Source organism: Schistocerca cancellata, chromosome 1 (assembly GCF_023864275.1).
Source record: "Schistocerca cancellata isolate TAMUIC-IGC-003103 chromosome 1, iqSchCanc2.1, whole genome shotgun sequence".
Lineage (NCBI taxonomy): Eukaryota > Metazoa > Arthropoda > Insecta > Orthoptera > Acrididae > Schistocerca > Schistocerca cancellata.
In genome coordinates, this window is record NC_064626.1 from 531305946 (window position 1) to 531325250 (window position 19305).

Genomic DNA, 19305 nt, shown 5'->3' on the forward strand with positions numbered 1-19305 from the left:
AGACATTTGAAAAAAAAGGTGGCAGCTGTATGAATATCAAGAGCTCAGGTAATAAGGCATAGTAAGGAAAGAAGGCAGAGCTAGAAGACAAAAGTAATATAGATGTATAGTCTATATGAGGAAAAGACTCAAGAGTTCGAAGGTGGGATTAAAATTCGGAGTCAAAGGATATTAGCGATAAGATTTGCTGATGACTTTCGTATCCTCGGCGAAAATAAAAAAGAATTACAGGAATGAACAATCTCATGAGTACAGAGCATGGATTGAGAATAAACCGGAAAAAGACCAGAGTAATGAGAAGCAGCAGAAATGAGAGCAGCGAGAAACTTGATATCAAAATTATTGAACATGAAGTAGATGAAGTTAAGAAATTTTTCTACCTTGGCAACAAAATAATCCATAGACGATGCAAGGAGGACATAAAAAGCAGATTAACATAGATAATAACGACATTCCTGCCCAAAACAAGTCTATTGGGCTCAAATGTTGGCCTAATTTGAGGAAGAAATTTATGGTAATAAACGTTTGGAGCACAGTATTTTAGTATAGTGAATCATGGACTGTGAGAAAAGAGGAACAAAGGAAAATCGAAGAGAGTGAAATGTACTGATACAGAAGAATATTGAAAATTAAGTAGACTGATAAGATTAGGCATGAGGAGGTTCTTTTCAGAATCGGCGAAGAAAGGAATATAGGGAAGTTCTGAAAACACTGACAAGAAGAAGGAACAGGATGTTAGGACATGTTAAGGCATCAGGGAATAACTTCCTTGGTGCTAGACGGAGCAGTAGAGAGCAAAAACTGTAGGGAAAGACGGAGATTGGAATACACCCAGCAAGTAATTGAGGACATAGAATGGAAGTGCTACTTTGAGGTGAAGAGGCCAGCGTAGAGTGGGCCACATCAAAGCAGTCAGAAGACATACGACACAAAAAAAATCAGGGAAATAAACTTGAAGGCAATATCATAGAAAGAGAAGAGACAATAAATGTAGATGAGATGGCACTCAGAGACCTAAGGCGAGAAAAGGCTCGTAGAGTAGACGACATTCCATCATAATTACTGCAAACCTTGAGAGACCTAGTCTTGACAAAACTGTTTCACCTGTTGTTATGTGAAATAGATGAAATAAGTTGAAAGAAAAAGTAATATTGCCGGTGCCGAAAAAGATAGTCGATAATATTACTGAAATATCAGATTAATAATTCATGATCGCCAAATACTGGCACGAATTGTTTACAGAAAAATAAAAGAACATATCAGTTCACGTTGTGAAGAAATGTAGGACCACGCGAGGCATTATCGACTCCTAGAAATGTAGTATATGTTTATAGCATCTGCAGGTTTAGAGGAATTGTTTGACAGTACTGACTGGAGTTCACTCTTTAAATTATAAAGGTAGCAGAGAAGACTTGTAAAGTACGCCTTTGTTACTGAATCTGTACACTGAGCAAGCTGTGAAGGAAATAGCTCCGCTGTTCTGGCCACAGGTGGGTCTCAGCCAAAGGCGTCTTTTTGGTGTGGTATGTAGGGGCGTTTGTTTAGGTCAGCACACTCCCAGTCGTTCTCGGCTTTGCAGACCTTGGAGTCGCTACTTCTCATTCGAGTAACTTCTCAATTGGCAGCACGAGCCTGGCATGGATAATGCCTCAGACGCGGCCAACGGATTCGGCGCATATTTGGCAGGTCGTTTCTGTGGAACCTCTAATGAAAGACTAAGATATTTTGACTGAATGCCCCCTATTTTTGGAAAAACCGGCCCTAAAGTTGAAGACGTGAAATCGGATAAAAAGGATCAATGGACAACTAAAAACTGAGCATTATTTTTGATTATATATCGATCCGAGACGCATATTCTCCTAGAAATACAGTAAAGAAAATTTTACGCCTTACACTTATATATCCATGAAGCAAAAGCTGCTCACCGACGCGCAACTAATGTAACAGCCAAGGCATGGGGTTGAGGAGTAGCAGATCTGTGTTCGATTGCCAAATGCAAGTCGTAGTTTTTTATTTTCCTTTTGTATTTTTTTCCGTATCGTAGGAATATGAGAGTTGACAAGATACGTAAATCATTTATGACATGAATTACCATCAGACTCGTTGTTCGATATAAAAGAGGGCATGTAACACAATGAGAGAAAGAGTCACTTTAAGGCGAGCTGGTGTAAAATTTTAATTCTTTAATACTCCAAGTTGTTTGAGAAATTTATTTGCTACCTTATTATTATTCGTTAGAAATTTGATTACCTTACTAACTGTGCTGTTCCTACTGCGCCGACTGTTGACACACATGGTGAGGTTTTTGGTTGAATCGGCGGCGCCTCCTGCAGGCCGTGCTGGGGAGCGAGGCAGTCACTGGCGACCCGGGAGCGAGGTACACTGAAGAGCCAAAGAAACTGGTACAACGGCCTAATATCGTGTAGGGTTTCCGCGAGGAAGCAGAAGTGCGACAACACGACGTGGCATGGAGTCGATTAACGTCTGTAGTGGTGGAGGGAATTGACACCATGAATCCTGCAGGGCTGTCGATAAATCCGTAAGAGGAGGGGGCTTCTGAACAGCTCGTTGCAAGGCATCTCAGATATGCTCAACAAAGTTTATGTCTGGGGAATTTGTTCGCCAGTGGAAGCGTTTAAACTCAGAAGAGTGGAACCACTCTGTAGCAATTCTGGACGTTTGGGGTGTCGCATTGTCCCGCTAGAATTTCCCAAATCCGTCGTAATGCACAATGGACATGAATGAATGCAGGTGACAGAATGCTTACGTACGTGTCACCTGCCGGAGTCGTATCTAGACGTATCAGGGGTCCCATATCACTCTAACTGCATACGCCCCACACCATTACAGAGCCTCCACCAGCTTAAACAGTCCCCTGGTAACATGCACGGCCCATGGATTTATGAGGATGTCTCCATATCCGTACACGTCCATCCGCTCGATACAATTTTAAACTTCACTCGTTCGAGCAGGCATCATGTTTCCACTGTGTGCCGGACTGAGATTCGAACTCGGGACTTTTGCCTTTCGCCGGCAACTGCTCTACCAACTGAGCTACCCAAGCACGACTCACACCCCGTCCTCACAGCTTTACTTCTGCCAGTACCTCGTCTCCTACCTTCCAAACTTTACAGAAGCTCTCCTGCGAACCTTGCAGAACTAGCACTCCTGAAAGAAAGGATACTGCGGAGATATGGCTTAGCCACAGCCTGGGGGATGTTTCCAGAATGAGATTTTCACTCTGCAGCGGAGTGTGCGGTGATATGAAACTTCCTGGCAGATTAAAATTGTGTGCCGGACTGAGATTCGAACTCGATATGAAACTTTCATATCAGTGCACACTCTGCTGCATCCCCCAGGCTGTGGCAAAGCCATGTCTCCGCAATATCCTTTCTTTCAAGAGTGCTAGTTCTACAAGTTTCGCAGGAGAGCTTCTGTAAAGTTTGGAAGGTAGGAGACGAGGTACTGGCAGAAGTAAAGGTGTGAGGACGGGTTGTGAGTCGTGCTTGGGTAGCTCAGTTGGTAGAGCACTTGCCCGCGAAAGGCAAAGGTCCCAAGTTCGAAATTCAGTCCGGCACATTCTCATTTCCAGTTATCAACAATCCAATGTCGGTGTTGACGGACCCAGGCGAGGCGTAAAGCTTTGTGTCGTGCAGTCATCAAGGGCATACAAGTGGGCCTTCTGCTCCGAAAGCCCATATCGATGATGTTTCGTTGAATGGTTCGTACGCTGACACTTGCTGGTGGACCATCACTGAAATTTACTGTAATCTGTGGAAGAGTTGCACTTCTGTCACGTTGAACGATTCTCTTCAGTCGTCGTTGGTCCCGTTCTTGCAGGATGTTTTTCCAGCCGCAGCGAAGTCGGAGATTTGATGTTTTACCGGATTCCTGATATTCACAGTATACTCGTGAAATGGCCGAACGGGAAAATTCCCACTTCATCGCTACCTCGGAGATGCCGTGTCACATCACTCGTGCGTCGACTACAACACCAAGTCCAAATTCACTTAAATCTTGACAGTCTGCCATTGTATCAGTAGTAACCAATCTAACAACTGCGCCAGGCACTTGTTGTCTTATATAGACATTGCCGACTGCAGCGCCGTATTCTGCCTGTTTACATATCTCTGTATGTTAATACGCATGCGTATATCAGTTTCTTTGCTCTTCAGTGTAGTTCGGCAAGCACTTACAACGTGGGCCGTGAGTTGCCGAGCCGTTAACTGGAAAAGTTTGTTGGACTCGGCCCGGTATATGGTCGGGTGGCTAGGTCGAGTACAACACACATTTCCCTTTACCGGCTCGGCAACTCACGGCCCACATTAGAAGTGCTCGCCGTACTATCTCCTTCTCGGATCACCACCGACTGCCTCGCTCTGGACTCACGCCTCCTCAATAGGGGCTACAGCTGGGGCCACCATTGCAACCAAAAGCCTAGCCATGCCGCAGATGTGTCAGCAGTCGGCACTCTACCAATTTACGTACGGAAGAAAACTCAAATCAAAAACCCGCGGAATGCACTTGAGAATCGAACACATGGTCCCTGCTCCCCCACCAGATGCCTTGGTCGTTACGCCAGCAGCTTAATAGGTGAATAGCGTTCACCTTATGGGTATGTTACCGGCAGTTCTGCTCGTGCGTTTGAGGACCATGTATATGACGGTGAAAAATGCTCAGACTACATTTAGCAAGTAAAAACAAATACGCCTCGCCCCAGGATGGAACTCTTGACCTTCTGCATGCTAACCAAAAACGCTACTCGCTGCACCAGCTGCACTGTACTACTATTTATGCTGACAGAGGCACTTAACTGAACATGTGATTACAGTGTTGTCAGACTGCCAGTCTTTAACACCCATTTACAGTCGGAAATATGCACAGGACGAAATTTTGTAAGAGACATTTTTGTATCGCTAGTATGTGAGTAATCGCGCTGTGAAGACAGAGTGCGCAAATTTTTCTTCACCCTGCGTAATACCAGTTACCTAAAATCTATTAGTAGCCATTACACTACACATCAAACATAACGATTTCTTTCTTTCTTGGGGCTTTTGTCCCGCGTCACGCGGGTCGGCCGTGTTACCATTGATTTGGCAGCTTTAGTTGCAGAGGGTGTCCGGATGCCCTTCTTGCCGCCATTCCGAACTCCCCGGGACAGCATTAGTGTTCCTGCTGCCTGCATCTAGTGGAAGCCATGGAAGAGTGCGAACGTTTTCAAATGTCAGCGAATCCTGTAACCGAGGCGGAACATGGGGACCAGCCCAGTATTCACCTAGTGGGATGTGGAAAACTGCCTAAAAACCACATCCAGGCTGGCCAGCATACCTGCCCTCGCCGTAATCCGCTGGGCGTATTCGATCCGGGGCCGGCGCGCCTACCCGAGTCCAGGAAGCAGCGCATTAGCGCTCTCGGTTACCCTGCCGGGTATATCGAACATAACAAACATTATGTAATAGAATATAATGGAACTCGCTACATGCGTTTAAATATTTTACGCATAAGCTACTCAGATATTTAAGGTACGAAATTCAAGTTCGTTGCGTTATGAATTTCTTTTTTCGGCAGTTCGTTTCAGAACCTCCTCATCAGTTATTCGATCCACCTATCCAATCTTCAGTATTCTTCTATAACACCACATTTCAGTCCGCCTCCGGTAGTTGAGTGGTCAGTGCGACAGAATGTCAATCGTCAGGACCCGGGTTGGATTCCCGTTTGGGTCGGAGATTTTCGCCGCTCAGAGACTGGGTGTTGTGTTGTCCTAATCATCATCATTTCATCCCCATCGACGGTAAACGGTCTACTCGACGGGAGGCCCTAGTCACACGACATTATTACCACATTTCAGAAGCTTGCGTTCTCTTCTTGTCTCCTTCATTGTCCACATTTCATTTCTGTACATGGTGACACTACGGAACAATACTTTCAAAAAATACCTAACGTTATTTTCGAAGTTAAAATTTCTCTTTCAGAAATGATTTTTTCCTATTTTCAGTCGGCATTTTACACCTATTCTTTGACCATCAGTTATTTTTCCTCCCGAAGTGCAAAAATCATCTACTACTTTCAGTATCTAAGCTAATTCCCTCAGCATTGCGAGATTTAATTCGACTGCAGGCCATTATCCTTCTTTTATTTATGCTGGTTTTCATCTCATAAACTCTTCCTGAGTCACAGCTCATTCCATTCAACCGCTGTTCCAAGTCTTTTGCTGCCTCTGTCAGAGTTGCAATATCGTCAGAAAAACATTTTGATTTCGTCTCGCTGAACTTTTACACCATTTTCAAATATATATAGTTGTTTTCCATCACAGCTTGTCCGTCTCCATGTTGTTGTTGTGGTCTTCAGTCCTGAGACTGGTTTGATGCAGCTCTCCATGCTACTCTGTCCTGTGCAACCTTCTTCTTCTCCCAGTACCTACTGCAACCTACATCCTTCTGAATCTGCTTGGTGTATTCATCTCTTGGTTTCCCTCTACGATTTTTACCCTCCACGCTGCCCTCCAATGCTAAATTGGTGATCCCTTGATGCCTCAGAACATGTCCTACCAATCGATCCCTTCTTCTAGTCAAGTTGTGCCACAAACTTCTCTTCTTCCCAATCCTATGCAATACCTCCTCATTAGTTACGTTATGTACCCATCTAATCTTCAGCATTCTTCTGTAACACCACTTTTCGAAAGCTCCTATTCTCTTCATGTCTAAACTATTTATCGTCCATGTTTCACTTCCATACATAGCTACACTCCATACAAATACTTTCAGAAATGACTTCCTGACACTTAAATCTATACTCGATGTTAACAAATTTCTCTTCTTCAGAAACGCTTTCCTTGCCATTGCCAGTCTACATTTTATATCCTCTCTACTTCGACCATCATCAGTTACTTTGCTCCCCAAATAGCAAAACTCCTTTACTACTTTAAGTGTCTCATTTCCTAATCTAATATCCTCAGCATCTCCCGACTTAATTCGACTACATTCCATTATCCTCGTTTTGCTTTTGTTGATGTTCATCTTATATCCACCTTTCAAGACGCTATCCATTCCGTTCAACTGCTCTTCCAAGTCCTTTGCTGTCTCTGACAGAATTACAATGTCATCGGCGAACCTCAAGGTTTTTATTTCTTCTCCATGAATTTTAATACCTACTCCGAATTTTTCTTTTGTTTCCTTCACTGCTTGCTCAATATACAGATTGAATAACATCGGGGAGAGGCTACAACCCTGTCTCACTCCCTTCCCAACCACTGCTTCCCTTTCATGCCCCTCAACTCTTATAACTGCAAATCTGGTTTCTGTACAAATAGTAAATAGCCTTTTGCTCCCTGTATTTTACCCCTGCCACCTTCAGAATCTGAAAGAGAGTATTCCAGTCAACATTGTCAAAAGCTTTCTCTAAGTCTACAAATGCTAGAAACGTAGGTTTGCCTTTCCTTAATCTAGCTTCCAAGATAAGTCGTATGGTCAGTATTGCCTCACGTGTTCCAATATTTCTACGGAATCCAAACTGATCTTCCCCGAGGTCGGCTTCTACTAGTTTTTCCATTCGTCTGTAAAGAATTCGCGTTAATATTTTGCAGCCGTGACTTATTAAACTGATAGTTCGGAATTTTCACATCTATCAACACCTGCTTTCTTTGGGATTGGAATTATTATATTCTTCTTGAAGTCTGAGGGTATTTCGCCTGTCTCATTCATCTTGCTCACCAGATGGTAGAGTTTTGTCAGGACTGGCTCTCCCGAGGCCATCAGTAGTTCTAATGGAATGTTGTCTACTCCGGGGGCCTTGTTTCGACTCAGGTCTATCAGTGCTCTGTCAAACTCTTCACGCAGTATCATATCTCCCATTTCATCTTCATCTACATCCTCTTCCATTTCCAGAATATTGTCCTCAAATACATCGCCCTTGTGTAGACCCTCTATATACTCCTTCCACCTTTCTGCTTTCCCTTCTTTGCTTAGAACTGGGTTTCCATCTGAGCTCTTGATATTCATACAAGTGGTTCTCTTTTCACCAAATTTCTCTTTAATTTTCCTATAGGCAGTATCTATCTTACCCCTAGTGAGATAAGCCTCTACATCCTTACATTTGTCCTCTAGCCATCCCTGCTTAGCCATTTTGCACTTCCTGTCGATCTCGTTTTTGAGACGTTTGTATTCCATTTTTCCTGCTTCATTTACTGCATTTTTATATTTTCTCCTTTCATCAATTAAATTCAATATTTCTTCTGTTACCCAAGGATTTCTACTATCCCTCGTCTTTTTACCTACTTGATCCTCTGCTTCCTTCACTACTTCAACCCTCAAAGCTACCCATTCTTCTTCTACTGTATTTCTTTCCCCCATTCCTGTCAATTGTTCCCTTATGCTCTCCCTGAAACTCTGTACAACCTCTGGTTCTTTCAGTATATCCAGGTCCCATCTCCTTAAATTCCCACCTTTTTGCAGTTTCTTCAGTTTTAATCTACTGTTCATAACCAATAGATTGTGGTCAGAGCCCACATCTGCCCCTGGAAATGTCTTACAATTTAAAACCTGGTTCCTAAATCTCTGTCTTACCATTATATAATCTATCTGAAACCTGTCAGTATCTCCAGGCTTCTTCCATGTATACAACCTTCAAAAAAACTATGGTTCAAATGGCTCTGAGCGCTATGGGACTTAACATCTTAGGTCATCAGTCCCCTAGAACTTAGAACTACTTAAACCTAACTAACCTAAGGACATCACACACATCCATGCCCGAGGCAGGATTCGAACCTGCGACCGTAGCAGTCCCGCGGTTCCGGACTGCAGCGCCTAGAACCGCACGGCCACCACGGCCGGCTATACAACCTTCTTTTATGATTCTTGAACCAAGTGTTAGCTATGATTAAGTTGTGCTCTGTGCAAAATTCTACCAGTCGGCTTCCTCTTTCATTTCTTACCCTCAATCCATATTCACCTACTACGTTTCCTTCTCTCCCTTTTCCTACTACCGAATTCCAGTCACCCATGACTATTAAATTTTCGTCTCCCTTCACTATCTGAATAATTTCTTTTATTTCATCATACATTTCTTCAATTTCTTCGTCATCTGCAGAGCTAGTTGGCATATAAACTTGTACTACTGTAGTAGGCGTGGGCTTCGTGTCTATCTTGGCCACAATAATGCGTTCACTATGCTGTTTGTAGTAGCTTACCCGCATTCCTATTTTTTTATTCATTATTAAACCTACTCCTGCATTACCCCTATTTGACTTTGTATTTATAACCTTATATTCGCCTGACCAAAAATCTTGTTCCTCCTGCCACCGTACTTCACTAATTCCCACTATATCTAACTTTAACCTATCCATTTCCCTTCGTAAAATTTTCTAACCTACCAGCCCGATCAAGGGATCTGACATTCCACGCTCCGATCCATAGAACGCCAGTTTTCTTTCTCCTGATAACGACGTCCTCTTGAGTAGTCCCCACCCAGAGATTCGAATGGGGGACTATTTTACCTCCGGAATATTTTATCCAAGATGACGCCATCATCATTAACCATACAGTAGAGCTGCATGCCCTCGGGAAAAATTACGGCTGTAGTTTCCCCTTGCTTTCAACCGTTCGCAGTACCAGCACAGCAAGGCTGTTTTGGTTAGTGTTACAAGGCCAGATCAGTCAATCATCCAGACTGTTGCCCCTGCAACTAATGAAAAGGCTGCTGCCCCTCTTCGGGAACCACACGTTTGTCTGGCCTCTCAACAGATACCCCTCCGTTGTGGTTGCACCTGTATCGCTGAGGCACGAGGCACGCAAGCCTCCCCACCAACGGCAAGGTCCAGGGTTAATGGGGGGGGGGGGGGGAGGGGTCCGTCTCCATAGCCGAATGATTTCTTTTTTTAAAAAAAAAAAAAAAAAATGTAGTAGTCAGCTTGGGTGACTGCCATGCGGCGGAGGACGTGGGTTCATTTCCCGGTTCAAATGGTTCAAATGGCTCTGAGCACTATGGGACTTAACTTCTGAGATCATCAGTCCCCTAGAACTTAGGACCACTTAAACCTAATTAACCTAAGGACATCACACACATCCATGCCCGAGGCAGGATTCGAACCTGCGACCATAGGGGTCGCGCGGTTCCGGACAGTAGCGCCTAGAACCGCTCGGCCACTTCGGCCGGCCATTTTCCAGTACTAACAGGGATTTCTTCTTTGGCAAGGGGACTAGCTGGGGTCCACTCACAAGGGAACGCCTCAAACATCGCCAACTGATTTCGATGATATTTGGCAGGTCACTTGTACACAATCTAAAACAAAAGATTCTAAGACATTTCGGCTCAATACCAGCCATCCCCCCTCCAGGTTTCTGAGAAAACCACCCGTGTAGTTCATAACGTGCAATCGATTCAAAACTGAGACATTCGATAGGCAGTACTGTATTTCATTTCCTCGGTCACACCAATACTAACAAGTCATAATCTCGTCACACTAACATATCCGCTTAACACTGTCGCATGTTTCTAGATCTTAATTCTTTGCATAACTTACCACAATAATAGCAGAAATGGTCTTTCGCACCTGTAATAGGATCTCCATTAATAAAGTGTTCTACAGAATTTTCAGAATGTATTTACGCCAGTCATCTCTAACGTATTTTCCGCTAGCAGCATCAACGGCAAGGCCGGTTGTATTTACCCCTTACTTCGAATTTAAGGCACGCTGCGGAGAATACATGAACAAAAATATGAGAGAGCGCATACAGAGTGCGACAAAACACAGTAACTTCTGATCCAGCTGTGAAACTCGTTTGAATCTCTAAGCCTACCAGCTTAGCGGATACTTCTTTATCTTGATAAAGTTAAATCCGCCTAAATTCTCTTCCTCATTTACAGGGAAATTACTTCCAACCCGTTCTTTTGCTTTTCCTTGCCCAGAGAAGGTCATTTGGCGAGTATAAGATAAGTCCGTCGAGGTATTATCCTCTTTTAATCTGTACAGAACGAGGAAAGTAAATTAAATTTAAACTCAATATTTTATTCAATTATGGGCTTTTCTTATATGCGGAACAACGGTAGTACGTATGTTTCCTGTTTCCTCTACAGGACAGAATTTATCGGACATAGAATTTATTGGACTACAGAATATTGTTAGCTTGTCAACAATAGCAAAATTTAGTTACGCCTCGTACAAAGAGCTCCACACATTTTTAATCTCAAGTACCATATTACAGCTTTATAGTTTTCCTTATCAGACTTGCTTACAACGAAACATGAAATTTATTAAAAGCTCACACTTCTCATTCAAAAACAAACATTAAGAATTACGATAATTCATATTTCGCCGAAGCTGACATATAAAAGAAAGTTATCAAAATCTGGTCGTTTTTGTTTCTAATCCATAAGATATACATGAAAGAGTATTTATATGGAATAATTTATTAATAATTTGCTTTTAGGAGTCATTCCATGAATCAGTCTCAAAGAAAACCGTTAATGAGTGTAATAATTCAACAGAATCGTTCGTTATTTTCGTAAACCAAAGATCTATTGCAGTCTTGCAGTCTTGATCTATTCCTAATCGAGAGCTTCGGAAGAAAGACTGTTTGTTCATCATAAGCTAAATTTTTCAGTAGTAACAGTTGATTCGATGGAACATAACAGACACTTTAGGCAGCCATATGAAATGGCTTGGGCTAATTCACCTCTTTCCGTATCAGAATAAAGTTCACAGCGATCCAGCAGATACTTGTTTCATTATGAATCCAGTCATGGATCACGAAAATTTTATTAATTAGGTAATTCATTTCGGGCAGCTATGACCATTTTTAGACTTGAATGTGCTACATTACATGAAACGTGTCATTGCGTATATAGGTCGTACAGTTACATTACAGTTATATTAATCAGTCATACGAAGTGGATTCACGCAGGCCTGAAGATGGTCACAGCTGATAGAAATTAATCACCTGATTAATAAAAATTTTGCGATCCATTACAGCATTTATAAGAAAACAAATCTTTCGACATCAATCTTGTTTCTGGTATTCACTTTATCTGCTTTCGCTATGGGGTCTAGTGTTTGTATTTGGTTTCTCTTTTAGAAATTGACCTCATAATGACCAAGATGCCAGAAGTAAGAATCACCTCTAATTCACATGGGCGTGATACACCTCGTGGGAGGCAGATCCCGTGAACTAATCCGTCAAAGCCTGATACCGAGAGTACTGCTCAACGTAACTTTCAATTCTTTAAGAAGCTTTCTGAAGTAATTTAAGTATGAAAATCGATGTACAAGGTCGAAATACCTCGGTGCACTTAATTTGTTCTCTTCAGACGAATATGTTTTCATTAATGTTATTTAATTATAACACTGATACACATACACGAATTTCATTTCACGGACATTTTGCCCTGGAAGTATCCGAGTCCAGATTTGTAACTTAGTCTATGATTAAAATGCAATATACATGGTGTCTCTCCTAAGAGTCGTCAGGTGCATTTTCTCTCGTTTTCGGAGGATATTTGCAATTTCGTTTTTGCGTTATGTGGCTCTAGTCAGCCCAAACAATTGCTGCTATTCACGTCTGCCGTGTGACACCCAGCGTCAACAGAAAACGTCGGTTTGTTTCCCCTTATAAAAAAAATGATTTTAAGTCGGAATTTTACGTGCCCATTTGATAGAGGGGTCCCAGATTATTCTAGCGCGATATTTATTTTATTGACATGAAGAATAAACAGCAATCCAGCAACGACTCATTGTCAGTGGTACTGCATGCTTGGCGGCAGCAGTCGCGCGGGCCAGGGTGGTGATGTCTCTGCTGGAGTAACAGTTATTCTTTGCATTAATAGATACCGATAAAACAAATATCGCACTAGAATTTATCTGCGGCCCCTCTATCGAACGGCCACGCAAAATTCCGCTTTTAAAAATCTTTTTCTTTGTAAGTAGAAACAAACCGACGCTTTCTGTCGACACTGGGCTTCATATGAAAGATGTGGTGAGCACTATTTGTTTGGCCTGACTCCATTTACACAACGCAAAAAACGAAATTGCAAATATCTGCCGAAACACAAGAGAAAATGCGCCTGGCGACTCTTAAGAGAGACACTATACATGTATAGGGCATTGTGGATGTAAGTGCATACACTGTGCTAGTTGTTTCTTTCTCTGCTCCTAACAGTCTTCCCACTGTCACATTACGTAATTTACTACCTGATGTTTTCTGTACGGCTGTAATTGCAACGCTGAATGTACTACGTCTGCCAGTATAGACTTTCGTTTTGCGTCTACTCATCCGCACTTCCAACACCTGATCTGCTGCCCACGGCAAAACAAGCATTACTGGCTTGCTCTTGCCATATAAATTTGGAGGTACTAACTAACCTAAAAACATACTGTTACTAATAGCTATAATTACTAGTCTGCGAATGAAGTAAATCCTGATGTAACATTTTCAGTACACTGTCCTCAGTCACCAATAAAAATATGTGGACTTAGTCCTGCAACCCGGTATATACATATATGGTAAAACAGAATTACACTGACACACTTTGAGAAGTCAATCAGGGGTACCTTAGTATTTTGGTATACAATAATGCAATTATGATTTATTCCGTTTGTTATAGCAGTCACCTTCGTTTCTGTGAAAATATCTCCACAACATTGAAGAAGCCTGTATTACATAGTAACCACAGTGTGTTAATCTGTTCTGTCAGTCTGCAGTACAGAAGAGAGCAAATGAAGAACATTTCCCTTACGGGTATTGTTCAAAATATCGACCGTCATGATCAAGTCACAGTGTACAGCGACGGACCGTCGGCTATCTTACACGCTCAAGAATTCCAGGATTCCAGGAGTCTGGCGTACTACTTTCACGGCTGTGACAATTCTAGCAACCAGGTCCGTGCAAGTAGCGAGTATCGGTCAGGATATCGTGAATTGGGCTCTCCACAACCCTCAGAGGAAAAAGTCTATTGGTGTCATGTTTGATGACCGTGCTGCCCATGGAACAGAGTCACCCCGCACAAGGAGTTAAAGACAGCAAACACAGAAATAAAGGAAATCATCAGATGATTACTAACACAAATAATTATTATTCTGGACATAATGTATTCAGTGCCGTTCGGACTATGAAGAGGATGTTCACTGCAGTTGAAGACTTTAGGTAGACTGACAGTAATTACAAAGCTTCGTTCGACGTTATGATAGTTCTGCAGAATCTACATGCATCTGCCCTTAACACAAACGTATCGATCAACGAATATTGTGCAAAGAAGATAGCAAATCTGAGTCAGTAACATGATTCTGAAAATCTTTCAATCACAATATCGAAATTACTTTTTGAGAAATATAAATAAGATAATCATATTTTGCATATTAAGTGATGTGAAAAAATATGGCTTCATATACATGATATCTTGAAAATTATTGCACATAGGAATCGTTTATAACTAACATGCCTCAGTTTTAGAACTTCCACTCATGCAGTGCCTTAAAGGTGAATTACGCGGAGAACGAACGATTAAATTATCGCAAAGCTGATAGAACTGACAACTTTACAGGCCACGTAAACCACCTAAATGCTGTACGAGGATGCGAGCTTTCTCGGCGAATCTCGATGATAAAATCTTCTCGGGTTGACAGCAAAGTCAATGTGTCGTTCTGCGGCAACGTTTCAGCAAGTTTCCTACTCGCCACCTTCGCCTAAAACGTTGCCGGAGAACACGCATTGACTCGGGTGTCAACCCGAAAAGATTTTATCACCTAAAGGCCAATTTGACGTTCTTTTGTACTGCGGTAGCCGAGTTATCATCAGTGATTGTTCATCTGCTGCACCGGTTCGAGTGTCAATCTGACCGCAGCATCAACACTGATACACAGCTGGCACCTCACGTCCAACTTGTCGGAGAAATCTTCAGAAAGATCACCCAGCTCACTGAAGTCCGCTACCAGACTTCGCCGCAAATCACTTAAGTGCTCGACTTGTAGTCGTTCAACTGCTTTTTGCCATTTCTACAGCATTAACCAACCCAGTGCGAAACTTGAAGGAAGCAAAAGGCCATTCTTTCAGCAAATCAAGTACGTTGTAATGGCTTTAGCCTTCTCATGCTCAGTATGTACTTTATGCACCAACCATAGCGTTCTGATTGTAATCAATGCCTTTGTAACCCTTTGGCGTTTACTGCAAGAGGGGAAACACGGCGTAGACGAAAAATAATATTCTTCGTATTCATCATGAGGTTGATAACTTAATTCTATACATCAGCTGAATAAATCAAGTCTGTAACGATCATAATATTTTTTAATGACCGAAACTGGACACTGTAAATCGTACAGTATATGGAGTATATGTGTTCATGACAGATATACACTCCTGGAAATTGAAATAAGAACACCGTGAATTCATTGTCCCAGGAAGGGGAAACTTTATTGACACATTCCTGGGGTCAGATACATCACATGATCACACTGACAGAACCACAGGCACATAGACACAGGCAACAGAGCATGCACAATGTCGGCACTAGTACAGTGTATATCCACCTTTCGCAGCAATGCAGGCTGCTATTCTCCCATGGAGACGATCGTAGAGATGCTGGATGTAGTCCTGTGGAACGGCTTGCCATGCCATTTCCACCTGGCGCCTCAGTTGGACCAGCGTTCGTGCTGGACGTGCAGACCGCGTGAGACGACGCTTCATCCAGTCCCAAACATGCTCAATGGGGGACAGATCCGGAGATCTTGCTGGCCAGGGTAGTTGACTTACACCTTCTAGAGCACGTTGGGTGGCACGGGATACATGCGGACGTGCATTGTCCTGTTGGAACAGCAAGTTCCCTTGCCGGTCTAGGAATGGTAGAACGATGGGTTCGATGACGGTTTGGATGTACCGTGCACTATTCAGCGTCCCCTCGACGATCACCAGTGGTGTACGGCCAGTGTAGGAGATCGCTCCCCACACCATGATGCCGGGTGTTGGCCCTGTGTGCCTCGGTCGTATGCAGTCCTGATTGTGGCGCTCACCTGCACGGCGCCAAACACGCATTCGACCATCATTGGCACCAAGGCAGAAGCGACTCTCATCGCTGAAGACGACACGTCTCCATTCGTCCCTCCATTCACGCCTGTCGCGACACCACTGGAGGTGGGCTGCACGATGTTGGGGCGTGAGCGGAAGACGGCCTAACGGTGTGCGGGACCGTAGCCCAGCTTCATGGAGACGGTTGCGAATGGTCCTCGCCGATACCCCAGGAGCAACAGTGTCCCTAATTTGCTGGGAAGTGGCGGTGCGGTCCCCTACGGCACTGCGTAGGATCCTACGGTCTTGGCGTGCATCCGTGCGTCGCTGCGGTCCGGTCCCAGGTCGACGGGCACGTGTACCTTCTGCCGACCACTGGCGACAACATCGATGTACTGTGGAGACCTCACGCCCCACGTGTTGAGCAATTCGGCGGTACGTCCACCCGGCCTCCCGCATGTCCACTATACGCCCTCGCTCAAAGTCCGTCAACTGCACATACGGTTCACGTCCACGCTGTCGCGGCATGCTACCAGTGTTAAAGACTGCGATGGAGCTCCGTATGCCACGGCAAACTGGCTGACACTGACGGCGGCGGTGCACAAATGCTGCGCAGCTAACGCCATTCGAAGGCCAACACCGCGGTTCCTGGTGTGTCCGCTGTGCCGTGCGTGTGACTATTGCTTGTACAGCCCTCTCGCAGTGTCCGGAGGAAGTATGGTGGGTCTGACACACCGGTGTCAATGTGTTCTTTTTTCCATTTCCAGGAGTGTATATCAATAACTTGCTTAATTCTATTCGCCGGACATGCATTAGTTTGGTGATTCCATACTTAATAATTACCAACATCGCTATTAATTTCCATTTCTCAATAATTCTATAGGCCTGGAACACATTATTTTGTCTCTGTATCACTGAAGCGGTACATTTCAGGACACGGTATGTGCCATCGTTTCAAAAAAATAGGCTTACTTCGTCTCCATTAAAACCCTCGTACTTACTGCAAATATAGAAACACCTCGTAAATAACAATCCAGCGTTATAGCACAGTGAAAACAGCGTTAAGTATTAGAAAACCAATTTTATTTGAGAAACGGTCATCGGATGTACTATTATCTTCACAACAGGGCATTCAAGTAAAATGTTCACTATTAGAAACTTATAAATTCTTAGCACAATGTTCTTCCGTGTATCTAGGTACATTAAATGTCCATGAATTTAGGAAGAAGCTCTTGTTGCTAACCAACAGTAGGCTACTTAAACAGGTTTGGTTCAAATGGCTCTGAGCACTATGGGACTTAACATCTGTGGTCATCAGTCCCCTAGAACTTAGAACTACTTAAACCTAAGGACATCACACACATCCATGCCCGAGGCAGGATTCGAACCTGCGACCGTAGCGGTCACACGGTTCCAGACTGAAGCGCCTAGAACCGCACAGCCACATCGGCCGGCTTAAACAGGTTTTTCTTTATTTTAGGAGTTCCTTGGGATTATTCTTTGCGTGGAAGCATATCATCAATATCTTTAAACTCCTTAAAATTAAGTTTTGGATAAAAAATTTAACGATAGGCGATCCTATATACGCGAATCCGTGCAACAGAACAAACCACAGGTAGCGAGCTGTGGAAGCAAAATAATCGTATATCCAGAAATAATATTTTCCAAGAAAAATGGCACCATGTTTATTTCCTCTAAGAGCGCTCTGATGAATACAGTTGTTCACAATTTATTCTGTGCGATATTTACTGCAGGGTGACGTTTCTCACGAATAAATGTTAAGTAGTTCGCTATTCAGAGCAACGAAACGAGGTGATGGTTACGTATCAGCAGACAAATGTGAATTATAGAGACGCATCACGAATTTACTGAGAAATTCAGACGGTGAATTCTGAAACTTCTGCAGCTACCTTTCAGGGATGTGTGGGGCGAGTACACGAATTTATGAATTCTGCTACCTTGTAAGTAAAATAATCCATAACAGACGAGGCAACGACGACATCAAAAGCAGCGTAGCGCATGCAAAGAGAGCATTCGTGGCCAAAAGAAGTCTACTGGTATCAAATACTGGTCTTAATTTGAGGAAGAAATTTCTGAAAATGTACGTCTGCAGCACTGTATTGTATGACAGTAAAACATTCACTGTGGGGAAAACCGGAACAAAAGAGAATCGGAGAGTTTGAGATGTGATGCTACAGAAGATTGTTGAAAAATAGGTAAGGAATGACGAGGTTCTCCACAGAATCGGTGAAGGAAGGAACAGATGGAACACAATAACAAGAAGATGGGACAGGGTGATCAAGATGTGTTCAGCCATCAAAACACATCTGTGGTACTAGAGGGAGCTGTAAAGGGTAAAAATTGTAGAGGAAGACAGAGATTCAGTTCATCCAACAAATACGTGAGGTGTTTAATGTAATAGTTACTCTGAGATGAAGGGGTATTACATGAGAAGAATTTGTGGCGGGCCACATCAAATCTGTCGGAAGACTGATGACTCGAAAAAAAGGAAAAAACGTTAGTCGTAATCTTCCTGTATGTCTCATTGCACTAACAAACCCACTTCCCTATTATTCTGTTCAGGAGTCTCTCATGTCTCATTAAATGCACGGTAAATTGCATTCTTCTTTTGACAAGTGGTTTCCACAGACTTCTCTTCTAAACTACTCTTTTAATTACCTCTTCGTTAGTGAGTCAGTCAAGCCACATAATTTTGAGCATGCGACTGTAACACTTCCTGATGAAAGAATTTGCTTTCTTTTATTCCCTAGTCTCCAGAGTCCCGGTTTCACACACATAGGATGCCGCACCAAAAGGCTGGTGCTGCTTGAAGTCAAGACCTTCGATCCGTGGAAAAAATAGGAAAAATTGGACTCAAACAGAGAGGTACAAGTTGTCTTTCTTACCGCGCACCGTTGTCGAATGGTCTAGGAAAGGAGCATAGCGGCACTGCTGCAGTGCGTACTCTCTGCCATACACTGTATGGTGTGGATTGCAGAGTGTACGTAATGCGTTTTTCTTTGCATTTTTCATCGTTAGCAGAATATGCTGAGGTGACAAAAGTCGTGGGATAGAGATATGCACATACCAGATGGCGTGGTATCGCGTACACGAGGAATAAAATGGTGGTGCATTGGCTGAGCTGTCATTTGTACCCAGGTGATTCATGTGGAAAGGTTTCCGACGTGATTTTGATCGTACGACGGGAATTAACAGATTTTGAAAGCGGAATGGTAGCTGGAGTTACATGCGTCTGAATCCCATTTCGGAAATTGTCAGGGCATTCAATATTCCGAGATCCACAGTGCCATGAGTGTGC

The 19305-nt window shown here is 43.2% G+C and overlaps 1 protein-coding gene across 1 annotated transcript in view; it reads right to left on the bottom strand.

Moving 5' to 3' along the window:
- The window catches only part of LOC126188169 (sodium- and chloride-dependent glycine transporter 1-like), a 248947-nt gene that overhangs the window by 128908 nt on the left and 100734 nt on the right, over positions 1–19305 (bottom strand). The window lies entirely within an intron of this gene.